This window comes from Tupaia chinensis, unplaced genomic scaffold (genome assembly GCF_000334495.1).
Source record: "Tupaia chinensis unplaced genomic scaffold, TupChi_1.0 Scaffold000430_1, whole genome shotgun sequence".
Taxonomy (NCBI): Eukaryota; Metazoa; Chordata; class Mammalia; order Scandentia; family Tupaiidae; genus Tupaia; species Tupaia belangeri.
In genome coordinates, this window is record NW_006159935.1 from 3,723,687 (window position 1) to 3,743,552 (window position 19,866).

A 19,866-nucleotide genomic window follows, 5' to 3' on the forward strand; every position below is an offset into this window, starting at 1 on the left:
AGGAAAGAAATGCATAAACTCTAAAAATTCGCTGCACAGATTATTTTTTTTACTTGTCAGTGGATGCATTCGTCAAAGACAAAGAGAGGGGAAGGGCACCCCAGCGGAGTGTGCTCACGCCACAATCCCTTCTCCTCCATTCTTTATCCTGTTGGGATTTGACACATGTACGCACACATACCCAGCATGCTCTTCAAACTGCCAGGGTTGGAATTCAGACCATGGTAACCATGTGGGATTCAGCTCCCTTAACCACTAGGCTACAACCTCAGTTCACTACATAGATTCAAAAACTTGATTGTTATCTTCTTTTTTCCATTATGGACCTGTATTACACCTTTCTCATGCCAAAAGAAAGATGTCCCAATCTTCCAAGGTTACTCTTACTCTTTAATCTTCTTCACTAATTTACTATACGAAAAAAATTAAACATTTTTCATTATGTATGGTTTAAATTGATCACTTCTCTTATTTTTTTATACTTGTTTCTTAATTTTTTAAAGTTTTTATTTCTCTCTTCTGTGACTGAAAGAGTCAAAAAGAAAGGGACAGAGAGAGAATAAGTGAGAGACAGCACGCCCAGTAGTCTTGATGCCGTCATCCACCCCCAGCCCCAGACAGCCTGGGATCATGGAAATACGTGTGCCTGGTTCACTCCGAGAGCTCCAGACACGAACCAGGACTCTTCCCACGCGGGTCGGCTTTGCAGGATTGCACTTTGTTGCTGTGTCAACTCTAGCCTGTTTCTCTTATTCTTAATATAAAAATATTATCGAGTGTTCTGATGTGCTTAATGTCTGTTGTTATATTTCTTCTCAGTCTGTTCCCAAAGCTATATTATAAATGTGTTGACACCTTTACCCAATAGCTTCTTTTACCCAATCTTTTCATAAAACTCTCATAAGGACCCTCTCAATTCTCTAATTTGATTAGGTTTTGGAGTTTGTATTAATTTTACCTCTTACCTAAGTGCCATGTTGAAGGGAAAGTCCAAAGTCTTTGTTTTATAAGGCCTCACACAGCTGGCTCCTTTATACACCATGGAGGTTGAAGTTTAACTGATCGAACTACTGTGGGGTTTTATTCTAACTTTTTTCTCCCACTCTAATTTTACTACGGTATTTCCAAGTAGTAACTAAGAATATCGACAACCCAGAAAGAAATTGTTCATAAATAAGTATCAGTAGAATTAAATGCAGAATAGTAATCACAAAGTTTATGCAAGTCTCCTAAACACAGTCGTACAAAGCTTCGCAGCAGGGATAGGTTCAGGGAAGCGCGTTATTAGTGCTGTCCTGTGTGGGCATCACAGAGTGTGCTTTCATAGACCTAAAAGGTAGAGCCTGCCACACACCCGGCCATGTGGCGTCTACAGGAGGTTTGTGTGCTATAGGCTATATGTGTGTATAGTGGCCTTGTGTGGTATAGGTTATATGTGTGTGTAGTGGGCTTGCATGTTATAGACTATATGTGTGCATAGTGGGTTTGCATGTTATAGGTCATATGTGTGTGCAGTGGGCTTGCATGTTATAGGTCGTATGTGTGTAGTGGGTTTGTGTGTTATAGTTTCATGTGTACTGTGTTTGTATATTATATGCCATATATGTGTGTAGTGGGTTTGTGTGTTACAGGCTATGTGTGTGTGCAGTGGGTTTGCATGTTATTTGCTATACATGTTTTAAGTGGTCTAGTGTATTATAGGTTATATGAGTGTGTAGTGGGCTTCTGTGTTATAGGCTATACATGTGTGTAGTGGGCTTGTATGTTATAGGTCATATGTGTGTTTAGTGGGTTTGCATGTTATAAGCTATGCATGTGTATAATAGGTTTGTATGTTATAGGCTATACGTGTCTATAATGAGTTTGTATGTTAAAGGCTATATGTGTATATACTGGGTTTGTATGTTATAGGCTAGACATGAGTATATTCGGTTTGTATGTTATGGGATATACATGTGTATAGTGGGTTTGTATGTAATAGGCTATACATGTTTGAAATGGGCTTGCATGTTATAGGCTATACATGTGTATAGTGGGTTTGTGTGTTATGGGCTACATGTGTATATAGTGGGTGTGTATGTTACAGGCTACACATGTCTATAGTGGGTTTGTATGTTATAGGCTATACATATGTATAGTTTATGGGCTACACGTGTGTATAGTAAGTTTGTATGTTACAGGCTACACATGTGTATAGTGGGTTTGTATGTTATAGCCCATGTGTCTATAGTGGGTTTGTATGTTATAGGCTATACATATGTATAGTTTATGGGCTACACGTGTGTATAGTGGGTTTGTGTGTTATGGGCTACACGTGTGTATAGTGGGCTTGTATGTTATAGGCCATGTGTGTCTATAGTGGGTTTGTATACTTCCAGGCCGTGATGCACAGCACACCACGAGATTCAGTCAAGTCCCAGAGAGAAACGATGCGATTGAGAGGCGGGTGAGCACCAGGCGTGCCAGCTGCTGCCAGCATAGCACAGCTCCTTGTTTCACAGTAAGCTTTTATAATAGAAAGAGCACGCTCTAAACGACAGAAAGCAAATACATAACCAGTGACACCGTCATTCACTGTCAGCGGCACCTACTGTGCATAACTGTGTCCTATACTTTATTTATTTGGTTTTCGCTATGGGGTGTGCACACTTGCTGGAGAGAGACAGAGAGATACAGAGAGAGAGAGAAAGTGAGAAACCACCACTCCCCAAAGTGGGTGGCCAAGCCTCAAGTCCTTCTCCTCCTGGAATTTTGGGTACACATGCACACGTGCCTGGCATGATTTTCAAGCTTCCAGGTCTGGGACTCAAACTGTGATTAACCATGTAGGAGTCCAGCCCCTTAACCACCACACCACCTGCTGGCCCCAGACTTCTCTATGACTGGCAGTGCACTAGGTTCATTTACACTAGCCGCACCACAAACACATGAGTAACATGTTGTGCTGTGACCCTGCTTCTGCCAGGATGGCACGCGTCAGTAGGTGATAGGCATTTTTCAGGTCCACGACAATCTTCGGGGACCACTGTCACACAGGTGGGTCCTGCTGGCCCAGACTTCATCATCCAGCAGCTGACTGTAGCTTCCTTCTTCCTCTTCTATAATCTCGTAGTAATTTCAGGCTCCTTATTGAAATCTAGACAGGTTCCTGTGATAGGTAGACAGAACAAGTGAGTCGTCATCCTGTCACTGCCGAATTGATTTTTCTAGGAAGAGGAGTCTGTAAAATACAAGTATGTCAATAGCATACAAATCATAAAGTTAATTTCTGTAAGACTTTTGGAACATAAAAGTCAACGGGTTAATTTTCAAGTCAAAAAATAAGATAGTTTTCTTCATAATATCTTCAGTTAGCACTATGACAGGAATAGTATGTGACCAGACTAGAGAATGATTTGGTGCTGGCTGATATAAATTGGAATAAAGAAGTTTCTTTTTTGTTATCAATTATAAAATTCTTGAGTAGGTGGGAGTTGTTTTGCTTTGGACTTCTTTGGGGGAGGGGGAGAGTCGAGGATAAATGAGTCTGCTTGAGAAATACTAGAAAGCCATGTTTCAGCAGAGGAGTGTCCCTACTGAGCACATAGATAAAATTATACCATGGCCTTCATAAAACAGCTTCTCTAAACTCTTAATCTTCTTAAGTTGTTTTCTGCAGCTGGGTGCTTCTCAGAGGACCTTACAAAGTAAAGTAGGGAAAAATATTTCAGACCTAATAACAATAGTTCTCTTTCAATAAGGTAATTAGGGTGGATTTCTTGCTGTTTTTAAGTAACTATTGGGGGACCAGCAGGTGGTATAATGGTTACGTCGCTGGACTCCCCCATGGCCGACAGCAATTCAAGTCCTGGACTTGGGGGCTTGAAACTAAGGCTGTGCACTTATGTGTGCATGCCCAGGATTCTGAGAGGAGAATGAAGGTGAAAGGACTGTGGTGTGGCCATCCCTCCTGGGGTGGATTTCTTGCTTTCTGTCTCTCTGTCTTTCCAGCAAGTTCATGTACCCTAGAGCAAAAAATCTCTCTTTAAAAAGAAAGGTAACTATTGGGTTTCCTGAAGACCACGCATGTGAGGAATTTTCTTTTAAGTGTGTCTTCCCTGAAATAAGATGCCATGATGTGATGTAGGTCATGATTGATGTGAAGGAAACCTCTGGAAATAGAACAGAGACTGGCCCTGGGGCCTAGTGGTTAGGGGAGCCAGTGCTCACGTGGCCAACCAGTGGCTTGAAAACACTCCGGGCAAGTCTGTATGCATGGCCCAAATCCCAATACGATCGAGCAATGCAGACGGGATTGTAACATGACCCTGACCCCTCAAGGATGCTTTTTCTCTCTCCCCTTCTCTTTGTCTCTCTTTCTCTGGAGAGTGTACACACCCCTGTAAACTAAAAAGAAAGAGTGAGAGAGAAATAAAGAGAGGAAGGAAGAAAGAAAAAAAAGAAAATGGAACAAACAGGAAAAGATGAAAACATGTGTGTGTGTATGTGTGTGTGTACGTGCGCATGTGAGTGTGTGTATGTGTTTCTATATATGTATATAAAGCTCATCCATGCATACACACATGCGTTTGCATGTGCAGTGTACTAAAGCACCCTCAGCATGATCTGGTCTTGCCACAATGCTTTTCTTCCATCAGGATCTTGGGCATGCACGTGTGTGTGGCATGTTTCAGGTCGACAGGGCCAAGGATTCGAACTGTGGCTGGCCATTTTGCATACTGTGGACTGCACCACCAGGCTTGGCCGAAACACTGAGATCTTTATAAAGTTTTCTTTAGGTGTAAAATTTATTAAAATAAATATTATTAGTTATTAATAAATTTAAATAGTTCTTTTTTATTTTTTTAATTTTATTTCACATTTAATAGTCTTTATAGCACACAATATGATTTTTCAAAGCATTTGTGCATTGTGTGTCAAACAAGTCCATGATGATACCATATACATCGGCAGCAGACAACTTTCCATTCTTGTTATGTTAAATATTTTTTCTGAGCCCCTCCCTCCCACCCCCAAGTATCCACCTCACTTTTTTAAATGTATTTTTTATTTACATTTAATCACTGTACATATTTAGTGTACAACATGGTTTTTCTCAGCATGAATCTGATATATATTAGTCAAGTCAAGGACACTATCATGAGAGGGAGGGGATCAGAAGAATAAATGAATAAAACATTTAATAGGCATACAATTTAAAATAATTCTAATAATAATTTTAGACTTATGCTTCAGACCCTTCAGAGATGATAAGTGTGCTGTATATATCATGGATGCTCAGTATTAGTCTATGAATTTACCTTTTAATTGACAGGATTAGCTCAATTCCAGAAGACACCATCCATACAGACAAGAATGGGAAGGTGCTTCATGGAGTTGTGTAGCAATGTAACTTCTGACTAGGTTAAGGAGGGGTTCTTTTGCCTTTTTTGTTTTCGACTATATTATGTTCACTTATTATGAAATTAGTAGACTTTTCTTCATAAGACCTTCTTTATAAAGACGATTATATTCCAGTGTGCACTGAAATGCATTTCAATGTATAGAAATGATGCTTTTGTGGAGAGTTATTGGCTGCCATTTTCCTTAATAGCGATTTGGCATACAGTTGTCTGTTGTATGTTATGAATCCCTGGAGAGGAATCACCAAGGTTGAACAGCTCCATTGCAAGTTTTCATGAACAAAAGTGAGATGTATCTCATCACTCCTGTCTGCATTTTATTCCTGGAAGACAGAACAGGCACGGCAAGCATTTCTATTGCCATAAGAGAGAGACAGTGAGAGGGGCAGTGAGCAATCGCCTGACGGGGGTGGCCACACTGCAATCCCTTCTCCTTCTGGCATTTTGGACACACACACAGACACACACACGTGCCTGGCTTGATTTTCAAGCTGCCAGGTCTGGGACTCAAACCACAGTGAGCCATGTGGGAGTCCAGCATCTTAACCACCATTGCCACCAACTGGACCCATAGAATCTGTATATTTTTACTCTTTTGCTTCACTGTATATACTGTCTTTGAAAGATTGTTTTGTTTTAATGGGATCTGAATTTGTTCTCTAAAATGTATTCTGTTCAAAAAGATTTTTTAATATTAAAAAATATAAAAATGGAAATACTTGTTTAAAAAGTATAATCTGGGAACCAGCAGTTAGCATAATGGCTATGTCGCTGGACTCCCACGTAGTCGACCGCGGTTCGTGTCCCGGACCCGGTGGCTTAAAACTCACGCCGGGCGCGTGTGCGTGTGTGCCCAAGATCCCGAGAGGAGAATGGAGGAGAAGGGATTGCGGCGTGACCATCCCCCCTGGGGGGTGATTTCTCGCTTTCTGTCTCTATGTCTCTCTCTGTCTATCTGGCGAGCACACGCGCCCTATAGTGAAAAAAAAAAACCCTCTCAAAAAAAAATAAAAGTATAATCTGACTTTTTAATGCATCCTACATATACATGCTACATCTGTTTCATTATTCCAATCTATTAGCTATTGAATGTCCATTAGCAGATAGCAAATTAGCGTGCTGTATTATTATCGACATGGAAGTACTATCGCTTAACGGCTTATTAGGACTTCTGGGGTATGGCAAGGTGCATTTTAATGATGAAAACTCTGCAGTTTAGAGATTTTGCTTAAAGGAGCACCATTTTGTTTTCATCATGTCACTTTGGAAGGCAGAGGCTCCTAGTGAGAGAAACTAGTAAGGTCGCAAACACAAAATGACGGAGTCAAATGCTGAGGAAGAACGATTGGACCTGACCTTTGAGATGGCGGCAAGTACCTGAGGCCTGAGGTGACTGAAATCAGGCCCTGACAACTGGGTGACATGGCTTTCTATTTCCAGACTAGACACCACATGAGGAGATACTGGTTTGGAGTCTTTGAGCAAATGTCCGACCCTCTTCCACAACTGGAAATGAGGACGAGGTGGAAGGCAATTCTTCACGGGTTCTTCAGCAGGTCACCTCAGCTGATAGAGGTCTGAAAGGTGCAGGCGAAGTTGCTACTTCCATCTTTCTACATTTGTATCAAGAAAAGGTTATCAGATGTTCTGTTCGGTTGGAAAAGCACAGCCCCATCCTTAATCGCTACCTGTGAGGTCGATCTGTTGGCTTCGACTAACAGGAAATGTAATTTGGGGATGTAATGACCTCTACTTCTGTCCTTCATAACTTTTTAACACTCTGTACTATATAACATTTCAATATCTGTGTTGCTAATATTTAAATAAAACAATTAAGTATACGTATATAAATACACCTTCTTACACAGAAAATATATTCTCATTATCAAGCATTTTAATGTATAGTTCTGTTTTCTATTCTTTGCTCTTTACAGAGAATTTAAATAGAATTTTTAAAAAGACAGAGGACAGAAACTTCTTGTTTCACTTACTTGTACGGAAGGTCAAGATGAAGGGAAAATATGACCTGCGAAAAACTTGCTTCTTAAATCTCAATCTCCTTATCTGATAACAGTGCTTGTTCTTTCAGAATTATCATGCCTTCAATTAAGGGATGCCATGATGTGTTTAAAAAAAAAAAAAAAGCAAAAGCCAGAGGGACTTAGAAAACTGTTCCCATGAAGAGCTTGAGATTCCTTGTGTACCTGTTGACTGAGTGCCCACTCTGTGGGCGCCGATCTCCTTCTGAAGGTGGAAAAGTGAGAAGGACAGAGATGCCCCTGCTCCCAAGAAAGATCCTTGCACTCTAGAGCAGGAAATTCCCAACTCACACAGTCCATACCTAAGTGTGGAATTTGTTAGATGATCATGCGGTAGGGACGGGCCAAAGGAAAGTTAGAGGTGAAATTTTACATGAGGAGGCCAAAAGACTCTTGGAAAAGGAGGTGTTGAGTCAGGATCTGGAGGAAGTGCACGAGCAGGCACCACAGAAGGAAGTGGGAAGGCCCTACAGCGTGTCAGAGCAGGGGAATTGAGGAGGGCAGCAAAAAAGACCAGAAATGGAACCCCAGGATCTTAGTGAAAACGCCATGATACCCTGTCTTCATTTATTTCCCCGTGCACTCTACCGAGTGTTCCCACATACATTCATTTAACCCCAACAACAACCTGATTAGCTAATCATTTCACATCTGTCTTGTAGCTAAGGGAATTATAGACTGAAAGCAACCCTACATCCACTAAGTCATCCAAGGGCACCTTATATTTTCTCCAAAGCCTTTCTTCTTTTTCCTCCTCCTCTTTCTCCTCTTCTTCTCTTTCTTCTTTTTTTTAAAGAGAGAGATTTTTGCTATAGGGTGTGTGCACTCGCTGGAGAGACAGACAGAAAGCGAGAAATAACCCCAAGGAGGCCTGGCCATGCTGCAATGCTTTCTCCTCAATTCTCTTCTTAGAATTTTCAGTGTACACACACACACACACACACACACACACACACACACACATATCCAGTGTGATTTTCAAGCCTCTGGGTCCAGGACTGAAATCGACACTGAGCATTTTGGAATCCAGCGCCTCAAGCACTGTGCCACCTGCCGCCCTGAAGTCTTTCTTCTTAACTTGCACTCTCCTCTATAAGGCCTGCGAAGCTCTAGTACAGATCAATGACTCTCTCCTAGTCTAAGCAAACTCCCTGCTTGAAAAGACTGTCCAAAGAGTCAGCAAGACGCTCTCCTGGTCCTTCTCAGAATCTCTGATTAGTCAACCAGAGCTAGAGGCAAGAAAATGTGGTGGAGAAAAGAATTTCACTGGAGTCAGGGAAACTTCGCCCTCCGTGAGAGGAAGCTACCTGACAGGTCACAGCTAAATTTAGCTGCAAATCAATGCTTTTACTAACTAGTCAGCTGCCCTCCCATTCAGGCCCACCCAGAGCTGAGGCATGTCTTACTTACCTAAAGGAGCCTTTGTTCTTTCTCGTGTCATCATATTTCACCTCCCCCCCCAATATTTCAGACAGCAGTGTTCTCGGCGTTGTTGTCCTGGAGCAAGGGTACAGGTTTCTAGGAGGCACTTGAGTATTTACTCCCAGCAACCAGCTTTCCAAGGATGGATGTGTTTGCTGACAAATTGCAGAGATCTGTGATGGCCGTCACTTTGAAAGATAATGAATATGTAAAAGCCATCCTGCACTTGGAAAACAACTTTCAGTTTCCTCATGTCCTTTTTGTCCTCCCCCCCCCCAAAGAAGGGTGTGCAGGTCTTACTCAGAAAGCACAATTGCTAACACAGTCTGTGCTGACGCAGAAGGTATCTGCTGGGGAGCAGGGAGGTTTTCAGCCTTTGCAGAGATCTGGATCTTCTATTGCAAGGAACAATGGATATGCCATAACCACTTCTCCCATACACGCTGGAAGATCCATGATTGGGTGTTATTCTTTGACCATCTTCGAGAAACTTGGGTTCCCTTATCTTTTCTTTTCTTCTTCTTGTTTTTTTTTTTTTTTAAGAGATATTTTTGCTATAGGGTGTGTACACTCACTGGAGAGACAGAGACAGACAGAAAGTGAGAAATCACCCCCCGGAGAGATGGCCATGACACAATCCCTTCTCCATTCTCCTCTTGGGATTTGGAGCATGCATGCACGTGTGCCCAGCATGAGTCTCAAGCTCCTGAGTCCAAGACTCAAACCACAGTCAACTATGTGGGGGTCCAAGGCCTTAACCACGTCGTCGCCCACTGGCCCCAAGTTCCCTTATCTTGAAACACCTAAAACATGGTGAAGAGTTGTCGGTGGTGTTAAATAATGTTACTTGTCTTATTCTTTCTAAACAAATTTGAATTCTGCTTTCATTATTTCTTAGAATTGGAACTAGATTATTTATAGCAATTGCAAAATTCTTATGTCCCTGTATTTAAGAACTGAGGTTGGATAAAGGCGAACACCTTTATCCTTTTATAACTGACAAAATGTGCTCCTGAATTAAATTCAATTAAATGTGTTCCTGCCACTAATTAAAAACTATAAGTAAACATTTGTGAGGAAGGAAAGAACACACACTCATACACGATTTATTGAGAAGACCTCATTTTTGATACTGAAAAGTGAAAACAGGACATTCTTTCCACAATTAATATGGTTAGTAAAAACTACCTCTGTCCCCAAATGCCACAAACCAGATTCTGCTTGGTCCTAATACTACTTTGTCGGTTTTGCTTTGTTTTTTAAGAATTTCGAATATGGTGCTTAGTTGGGTGATGGTAAAGATCCTGGAACTGGACTCATACAAAAGCCAGGAGCCGCTAGGCAGTACTATTACCTGTGTTCTAAAAGCTCAGTGGTGTTTGGGATTTGATTAATATGCCCTTCACCAAAAACACTTAATCCATAAAGCTCTATAAGCAAGAATGGACAGCGCCCCCCATCGCCCAGCCTCTCTCCCCATCTGTGGGGATCCCAGAAGGCGAGGACTTAATCTTTGTAAGGTTGAGTGCCGACTTCGGTGATCACTAAGCACACATTAAATGTCAAATTATTTAAAAATAGGGTTTCTCAGCCTTGGGCCTGTTGATATTTGGGGCCTAATCATTCTTTGGGAAGAAAGGGGTTATTCTGTGCATTACAGAAGGTTGAGTAGTATCCCTGAATCCCACTAGGTGCCAGTAACAGCTGTCATGGCATGTGCCCTGGGGACAAAGCCACCCACTGACAGCCACTGTTCTGGTGGAGGTGTGACGTCGAGAGTTCACATTTTAAAAATATATATATATACTAATTTAAAAATTCATTTCTCTCTCTCTCTCTCTCTCTCTCTCTCCACACACACACACATACATTCTTACAGATGGAAACATCTGGTTTGGAATCTCATTGTAATTTTTTTTCTGTAGGAATCATTATGACTCCAGTAAATTGCTCACTAAATTTCATCAGTCGCCCGCGTTCTTGTTCCGATACAGCTAAAGCCTATTGAAATTGATTTTTGTGTCAGAGGCAGAGCAGGGATTCAGTGAGGACATGAAAGCTTCCTTTCATTGCTAGTCTTCCCCGTACTCTTTTAGACTTGGTGGGCCCTAATTATATTCCAGCGCTTTCCCTGCTGACATTTCTTTTGTTTTCATGAAAACTTGTGGAGGTTTGAGGACACTGTGGGAGACAGTTGAGTTCATCAACAGCCCCAGGACAGAGTCAGATGGGTCCCGTTTGTGTGCCCGCCGCCCCGCGAGCGACGGCTGGGAGCGCTGTGTTCCCCCGCGAGGCCGGCATGGGCTTTTTCTCTCTACGCAGTGGTGGCCTGGGTGGACCTGCTGCTGCCGCCCTGAGTCCAAGAGACGGTGCACCAGGGGAGGAATGGATTTCCTCTGCAGCCGTCCACTCGGCAAAAGAGAGTATAGCACCGTCTTTTTATTGTTATTGTCATGTATCCTCCCCACCCACAGTGGCTCGTGGTCAGAGTCGGGCGGCCCACGTCTGACCACGCAGTCTCTGACCACAGGGGTAGTGTCTCACTGTGGCTGGCAAAGCCAGGCGGGGCTGGGAGTGAGGACGGGATGGATCTCCTTAGCCTGCAATGGCAGGTGGAAGTGGAGTGAGCCCCAAGGGTCTGCGGGAGCCCGGAGGGGAGGACAGAGTTGCCTCATTAGTAGCCCCAGAGAGGGAGCAGTGGGTGTGAGATCCTCAGCAAGGAGCGCTGTTCTTTAGGAGCAGCGCGTGGTCCTGCCTGCGTTCCTCCCATCTCAGGTAAAGGCACAGGGGGAGGGACAGCCAGACAAGACAGCCTTTGGGCCTGCCTTTTCCCCCTGCAGCCTCTTCTTCTCCCTGACCCTTTCCTCAGGGAAACTGCTGAGATTATGAAATGCAGAATGCTAATGTCTCGCTCAAGCCTCCAGGGCCTACTCCAGTGACCCAGTTTGTTCACACTTGGAAAAGAAAACAAAACCAGAAGCTCATGGAGCAAAATGCTCACGTCACATCAGGTGGCTCTCTCTCCCAGTTATGGTACTGCGAGCCGTCTTTATGGTCCCCTTTGTCTTTGAAGAGCTTTCTAACGCTCCTCAGTGGGCATCTCCCCCATCCTCTCAAGCATCTTCCGGGTGGAGTCCCTGGCGGGTCACTGCAGTCTCTCCTCATTGTGACTGGTGGCCACTTAAAGGTTCACGAGGCCTAGAAACTTCGTGTTCCCAGAGCGATTGAACACCTGCTCCTTGCCACGCGCGGTCCTCGGCGATGTGGGAGGGTTTTATAGGCAGAACGCAGGGTCTCTGCCTTGGAGGATCTCTCCCTTCTGGTGTGTAGAGGCCGTGTGCCTCGGGGCTCAAAGGCGTGTGGAACATTGGGACCTCAGGGGGGACAGAGGTGATTCTGGTACAGTTCACAAGGGCTCTTCTCAGCCCTGAAGGGCTGTGCACATTCACACCTAACTCGGGATAGCCTGCAGCAAGAACAGCCCATCTGTGTCTTCAGGGGGTTATTGACCTCCTCTACCATCACTGTATCCACGTTTGTAAGCACTGATTTCTGGACACTTGGATTTCCTGCAATACTAAAATCCCACCCAGTTGCCCACACTAATAAATCAATAACAGTCATCAGGGACCAACCTAAGGTTGTACATTTTTAAGTTTTACAATGATTAACAGACATTTTAACATGAAAGAATCCTCCTTAAGTTGAGTACCTCATGTTTTCTGAAAAATTCACCACTGTGTTGTTAATTTTCTCCTTTTACTGAAGTTGGGTATAAATTTCCTCTTGAACTGGGGTCCCGCTGCCAGGGATTTTCAGTGCCATGTATCTCCAGGTATCGGCCCTAACTAGGGCAAGGGAGAGACCGTTGTGCTCTGTGGGGGAAGTGGGGTAGCTGGGGCAGTGGAGGGGCTGGCTACGTGCCCATATTCTGTCCCCGTCTAGGAGGGGAGTCCCCTCAGAAAGGACTCTGTGAGAGCCACGGATGCTTGCGGTAATTCCACGGCATAAATCAGACAAGAGCATGAGATCTTGGATTCTGCTCATTCTGGGGGTTGAGAAGAGGTGACTGAGAAATGTGTTCTTGGCTGAAGGCCACGGCCCAGAGCTGGTTCTGCTGCTTGTTGAGCTCTTGTCACCCCCCACCCCCCGCTCGTCTGCCTCGTCACTGCTGTCACTTCAGCTGTGCGTGCCTTTTCTGGGTACAGGCATTAGGCTTCCTGCCATGGAATCTGCATACATTAACTATTGTCTGCTCAAAATTATGACTATTTGATTTTTTTTTTTGTCCCTTAAAGCATCCATTTTGATTAAACACTGAACCACGCTGGCAGCACAGAAGGAAGAGGAATCCTGGTCTCTAACAAAGAGAAATGAAGCACAGTCTCTCTTCCCCACCCCATGTCTCTGAGCAAGCCTCAGCTGCCAGTTGCCTTCCCTGTCCCTGAACGGTCTTGAGTGATCCATTTGCTGCCAATCAGAGGAGCCAAGCAGAGAAATTCCCGGGGTGCGGTGCTGAAACAGAGAACGGTTACTTGGTAACTGTCTTGTGTGACAAACTGGCTTCACCTTGGCCACAAGACTCAGAGCAGTGGCAGTGGAATTGCAGTTCTGTAGATACACAGAGACATGGCACATGTAGGCCAAGAAAACATAGACTCCATTCAACCTGAGAAAACCTAGGAGTGGATACAGTACTGAAATCCCACCCTATGACCCAGAGTAGCAAATTGAACACAATCCTTTCGAACCAACATAAGGTTGTAAAGTTTTAAGTTTTAAAATGTCATTGATGCACATTTTAACATTCTATGAATATTCATGTTCCTGGATCCTAGGATCTTCGGAGTCTTCTCGTACAGTCTTGTCTACCTCCTTGCCCCAAAACATGTTGTATTGAAGACTGGTAGCATTCCTGGAGATGTCTCAGTAGGAATCTGAACTAAACTTTCTTAACTGGGAGTGGAACGCGGGTTCGCCTTCATTGTCAACATTACAACTCAGAAGTAATTCTCATTTCTCTGTCATCTGTAGAGAGAAGTAAATTGACCTCTCTATAAAATTCAAAAGAACTTCATCCATTTGGACATATCTTTGAGCTTCTTGTTAATGACAAAAGTTATCATAATTCCTGCTCATAGCCCTGCCCTGTTGGGTCCCACACACTTTGTGGCTAGAGAGAAATGTGGAGGGTGAGTCAAACTGCATGTAGCCATGTGGATGGTACCAAGAACTCGATTGCAGTTCTCAAATCTTACTCCTTCTCTCAGTCTGTTATTTAGCAAATATTTATGGAGTCCCTGCTGTGCCAAGCACTATGGGAGGCCTATCCCAAGTTGTATCCTGTCTACTCCCAAGTCTTGTTGATTTGGCCTCTTGAGTACCTCTTGACTGCCCGCTTCTCATATTTTCCATCACTTCCATCCCAATCTAAGTTGCATCATACCTCAGCTCTCTCCAGGAGGGAGGGTATCCCTGAGACAACAGCTGCCATTACTGTATGTTCTACACTCCATTTTTTTTTTCCATTTGATTTTATTTATTTCGGTGGTTCTTCTAATGCACCATTTGGGAAAAAATATTAACAGGTACAATGATCAGTGGGGTTAGCAGCAAGAGATGCTGTGGAAACGCAAAGGTGGGACACTCATTTGCAACTGAGAAATTGAAGAGGACTTCCTCAATAAAGGCTAAACTGAGTCTAAGCTAACTAGGAAGGAGAAGGAGCCGTTCTACTGTGTGAAGGCCCTTGGATAGGAAGATGGAAATAGTAGGGGGAATGTCTGCATTGTCAACAACCCTGGTTTGCTTCTGTGCTCTGCTGGAAACGAATGTGCTTCCGGTGACCTAGAAATGAAAGTACTCTTTCTTCCAGGCTAGCCTCAGGCTAGCAGCTCAAAAGCTTTCTTGCTGTTGCTTAGAAAATAACAGCAGTAGCAGAGGTGAGACTTACGTTGTGATTGCAGACAAAACCCTTGTTTTTCTCTTGCATTCATTTTAAGGAGCAGGTAATGGAAGGACGAGAGTACTGGAGTACTTGAGTGACAGACTTCGCCTTGATGTTGAATTATTCTATAGGGAATAAGCGCCAGCATTGTTCTTGACCTCAGAGAGGCAGAAGAAAAGAAGGAAGGGAGAAATGCGCGTCTGTGTGTCTGAGGAGCAGGTCGATGGCCCTCCAGCTCCGAGTGACCCCAAACACTCAGCTTTCCCTATTGTGATGCCTTTCTTCCTCTTTTCTTGTGGATGGGCTTTTCATGCTTCAGGGCATTATCTGCCATTAGGCTCTGGATCCCACTGGAATATCAATTTTGTTTTTCAAGATCTGTAGTCTGTTCTCTAGCTTTTGTTATTGTTGGTTATTTCAGTAGGGAAAAAAATCTTAGTTCATTCTTTTATTATGAAATGACTCAGCAATTGCAATCTGACAGGGCATTTTCTCCTAATTTTGTTGGAGAATTTTTTTTTTTTTTTTATTAAATGTTTGTTTCTCTTTAGCAATTTTCTCTTCCCAGATTTTCACTTTCAGTCCTTGGTTGAATATGTATTTTAGATCCAAATTTAGGTAGTGTATCTATTTGTATTTTTAATTTTTCTTCTGCATAGAAATGTACTTGGGGGTGATAATTAATCTCCCATTGAAAAATCTCTTACAGTAATAGCATCCTCCCTCGTTGCCATGCCACCAAATAGATCAATACAAAAGTAAGATCCCATGCAAAGCCAGTTTTTAATTCAAGTAACGTAAAATATTAAAGGATTTGTTTTTAAATTATTTTTTAAATTTTAGTGATAACAGTTTGTACATAGGAGCTCATGACTGACTGGAATAGTGGATGGAGTTAGTGTCCTGGATTTAGGTTCTCGTTGCTGGGAGCTTTCGGCTTCCTCTCTACAAGAAGAAGATTGGGTCGGGAGCCTTAAAGGCTCTCCTATTCCATTTACGTGAGATTTCATACAGTCCCTCTCTAGAAACTGAACAGTGACCAGGCCCCAGGTTTCCAGTGATCCTCAGGTCAGCTGACCCCAGCTGTTCCCTCAAGGTCTGCCTTGATCCGGATCCTAATTTGGCTCCACAGTGTCTGGTGAGGTAGAAGAGAGCACAGGCTTAGGAGCCTCCCCGGCCCTCTGATCATCCAAGTTTGCCACTCAGCAGCCTCCTGTGCCAGAGTGGGGACACCTTGACCTGGGACGAGCCGACGCTGCTGTTTGTTCCACCCCCCGGCTCTCATTGAGGCCCAGACTGCCATTCCGAGGTGTGCTGTCCAGTCATCTGTCAAACCCCTCGACAATGCTTATTTGAGATTGGGAATGGAATTTTAAACAGAGGAAAAACTATGTTGTCTTCTTTTTCAGTATTACCTGAAGTGAGGTTCACGGTAGTTACTATGAAACAAAACAAACCACCAGACACCCTAAGTTCAAGAAAATAGCAGCTGTTTTATTTACGCCCAATGCTTCGTGTTTGAAATGTAGCAGGGATTGCTTTTCATCCTGTCCCATCCCTGACAGCGTAGTGTACCCTGAGCTAGACCTGAGTTTCCTTGTAACAAATTATTTACCCAAAGAAGACTCCCTGCTTTGCTACTTTAAGGAGGTAAAAATCTAGTGCAAAACGTGTCACCTCAGGAACTGCGCAGGGAAGGAGGGGTTGGGAGGCAGAAATCACTAGATTTGTATGGCTATGACCGTGCTTGAATCAGGGGAGCTCCACTCGAGGTTCCATTTCAGGAAAAGGTGGAAGCCAGAGGGAAGGAAGGGAAAGGACAGAGGCGGAGGGCTCACCATGGGGCGCATGAGCAGCAGAAGCAGGAACACTCCCATTGACTGCAGGGAGGAGGGCTGATTGGCAGTGGGCTATCAGAGGAGGTGGTACTTCAGTTGAATCCAGAAAGAGAGAAAAAGTTTATCGAGGAATCCAAAGGCAAAGAGCATTCCGGACCAAGAAAACACTATCAGAGAAGCAAGAAACGATACAGAACATTTAGAAGGATGCAAGCCATTAGGACTAAAGGACCACGGTGTAAGTAAGCGAGGTGGCGTGGCAGAAAGTAGGTCACCTTGGGACCAGCAGATGGTGTAGCGGTTATGTTGCTGGGCTCCCACGTGGACGACCGTGGTTCAAGTCCTAGACACGGAGGCTTGGAACTCATGCCAGATGTGTATGTACATGTGCCCAAGATCCCGGAGGAGAGTGGAGGAGAAGGGATTGCAGCGTGGCCATCCTCCCCGACCCTGGGTGATGTCTCACTTCCCCTCTCAGTCTCTCTCTCTCTCTGTCTCTCTCTCTCTCTCTCTGTTTCTCTCTCTCTCTCTCTCTGGCAAGTACACACACCCTAAGTCTAAAACCTCTACCAAAATAAATAAATAAATAAATAAATAAATAAGTTGGTCATCTCAGAAAGGGTCCTGGAAGCTCAATGCAAGAGTTTGCCTTTACCTAGCTATATTAAAAGAATTTTAAAAGATGGTCTAGCTGGTGAAGCATTCAGTAGAAAACCAAACTGTAGTACTGGAAGCCACCTGTACAACAGTGGGTTCAAATCCCCAGGTTGTCCTGGAAATGTGCCAGAAGTGTGCACAAGTACCCAAGGTCCTGACAATCTGGAGGGCTAGGGAAGGAGGATTGTGGTGTGACCAGACCTGGCGGAGGTTACTTCCCGCACTGTGTAGGACCTGTGTGTGCAAATGCAGGTGGTCTATCATGAATACAATAAACTGAAAATAAAGTTTCAGTGTAATTGAAGGATAGTGTCTGTGACCATTTCAATTCTTGACTTAGTATCTATTTCTTTGTGCTTTTAATGAGTGAGGAGGAAAGAAGGGGAACAGGATGGGGGTTTAAAGATGGAGACACTACTTGAATCAGCGTAAATAGATTTTAAAAGCTGATACAGTGAGAAGGGAAAAGGTAAGCAGAGTGAGCAAAGTGGAGCTAGTGGAGAGGGAAGGGAAAGAAGAGGCAGGGAAAAAGGATAGGCTCAAGAGCATGAAGATACCAGTAGCTCCCGTGTATAAAATTGGCCCATTTACCACAATTTAAAAAAAAAAAGTTGCCCAGAGCCAGAAGGTGGCATGGTGGTTAACCAGGAGCAGGACTCCCACATGGTCAACCCCAAATCAAGTTCCAGACCTGATGGCTTACTCTCCCACTTTCTTTCTATTTCTCTGTCTTTGTCTCATGAGTATATGTGCCACGTAGCAAATTTAATAATAACAACAAATAATACTAAATTAAAAAAAAATTCGTCCCAACCAAACTTGCATGTTTTCCCAAATCCAACTACTGAATCTAAATCACATCAAACTGATCACCTCTTCCCAATGGCAAACGTCCTGACCTCTTACCTGTTGTCGCTGATTCACAAACATGCCCCCGTCTGCAGGGTGGGCACTCACTCCAGGCACTGGAAATTCAGTAAAGAGTCATGGACCTTGACTTGATGGAAACTCGTCCAGTGGGGAAGAAATTTACCGTCAGTCAGAGGGTGGGGCAGTACATAATTCCAGCCAAACTGCTGACCTATATCAGAGACTGTCAAGCACTTGATACACATTGTCTCATTTCCTCCTCCCTGTGAGCCTAGGAGCTAGATATTACTATTAGCTAGATATTTCAGATGAGAAACAGGTTTACAGGGCCCGGTGCTTTGCTTAAGGCCATGCAGCTGGAATTTGAGCTTCACTGAACTCGGAGGCTGTGTTATACTGCTGGTAGCAGTAGGTGGATGTGTCTGGAAGGCATACACGCAGTGCACTCAGAGCTGTGCTGCGGAGCCAGGATCAGCCTCACAGTGAAGAATAGGGCAGTCCATGGGCATCTTGGCTGTTGTCCGAGAGTCACATGTAGACGTGAAGTTTTCCCAAGGAGCAGGCGAAGAGAACTGCTCTCTCGTTCCGCGCCCCATTCACTCCGGATTCTGCTCAGTGTTGGCATCTTTGCTGTCCAAAGCCCAGAGGTGCCCTCCTGGGGGGAAGCAGTTGCTGATATTCCTCACTGTTTCCTTGATCAGAAATGTGGACTGATTGTCATCTGTTTTACTTTAGCTCCCCTTTTCATTGGTAAAGATAAATGAGCAGTCTCAAGTGGATGAGAGCAGAATCTCATCCAGTGGACACTTTGACACTGTGGCTATTTTAAGAATCAAGGAGTGCTTTCTGATGGAGGAGATATTTGGAGCTCTTCTACCCAAGCCTAGCCCCCCTTCCTCCTTATGTAGCACCTTGAGAGAAGAGACAGAGTCACGTTGTCCAATATTATGCTTTTAAATTGAACTTAACAACCTCCATGAAAATAAACCCCAAAGACAAAGCGATGGAGGATGTTTTACAAAATAAACAGTAAACAGAAATGAATCTTCAATGCATGCAAGGTTCATGAGTGCGTGTCTGAGTGTGTGTGAGCCTGAGTGAGTGCGTGTCTGAGTGAGTGCGTGTCTGAGTGTGTGTGAGTCTGAGTGTGTGTGAGTCTGAGTGAGTGTGTGTCTGAGTGAGTGTGTGTCTGAGTGTGTGCGTGTCTGTGTGTGTGTCTGAGTGTGTGTGTGTCTGAGTGTGTGAGTCTGAGTGTGTGTGTGTCTGAGTGTGTGAGTCTGAGTGTGTGTGAGTCTGAGTGTGTGTGTGGCTGAGTGTGTGTGTGTCTGAGTGTGTGAGTCTGAGTGTGTGTGAGTCTGAGTGTGTGTGTGGCTGAGTGTGTGTGTGTCTGAGTGTGTGAGTCTGAGTGTGTGTGAGTCTGAGTGTGTGTGTGGCTGAGTGTGTGTGTGTCTGAGTGTGTGAGTCTGAGTGTGTGTGAGTCTGAGTGTGTGTGTGGCTGAGTGTGTGTGTGTCTGAGTGTGTGAGTCTGAGTGTGTGTGAGTCTGAGTGTGTGTGTGGCTGAGTGTGTGTGTGTCTGAGTGTGTGAGTCTGAGTGTGTGTGAGTCTGAGTGTGTGTGTGGCTGAGTGTGTGTGTGTCTGAGTGTGTGAGTCTGAGTGTGTGTGAGTCTGAGTGTGTGTGTGGCTGAGTGTGT

General features: G+C 44.1%; 1 protein-coding gene across 5 annotated transcripts in view; it reads left to right on the forward strand.

Annotated features, from left to right (window-relative positions):
• The window catches only part of TNIK (TRAF2 and NCK interacting kinase), a 417,539-nt gene that overhangs the window by 216,394 nt on the left and 181,279 nt on the right, over nucleotides 1-19,866 (forward strand). The window contains exon 1 of one of the 5 annotated variants that reach the window (XM_027774427.1): nucleotides 6,968-6,986. The exons of the other annotated variants lie outside the window; for them this stretch is intronic. The gene's annotated coding sequence lies outside the window, so the exon portion shown is untranslated. Of the gene's footprint in view, nucleotides 1-6,967; nucleotides 6,987-19,866 lie in introns of those variants that run through there. 5 annotated transcript variants of the gene reach the window in all.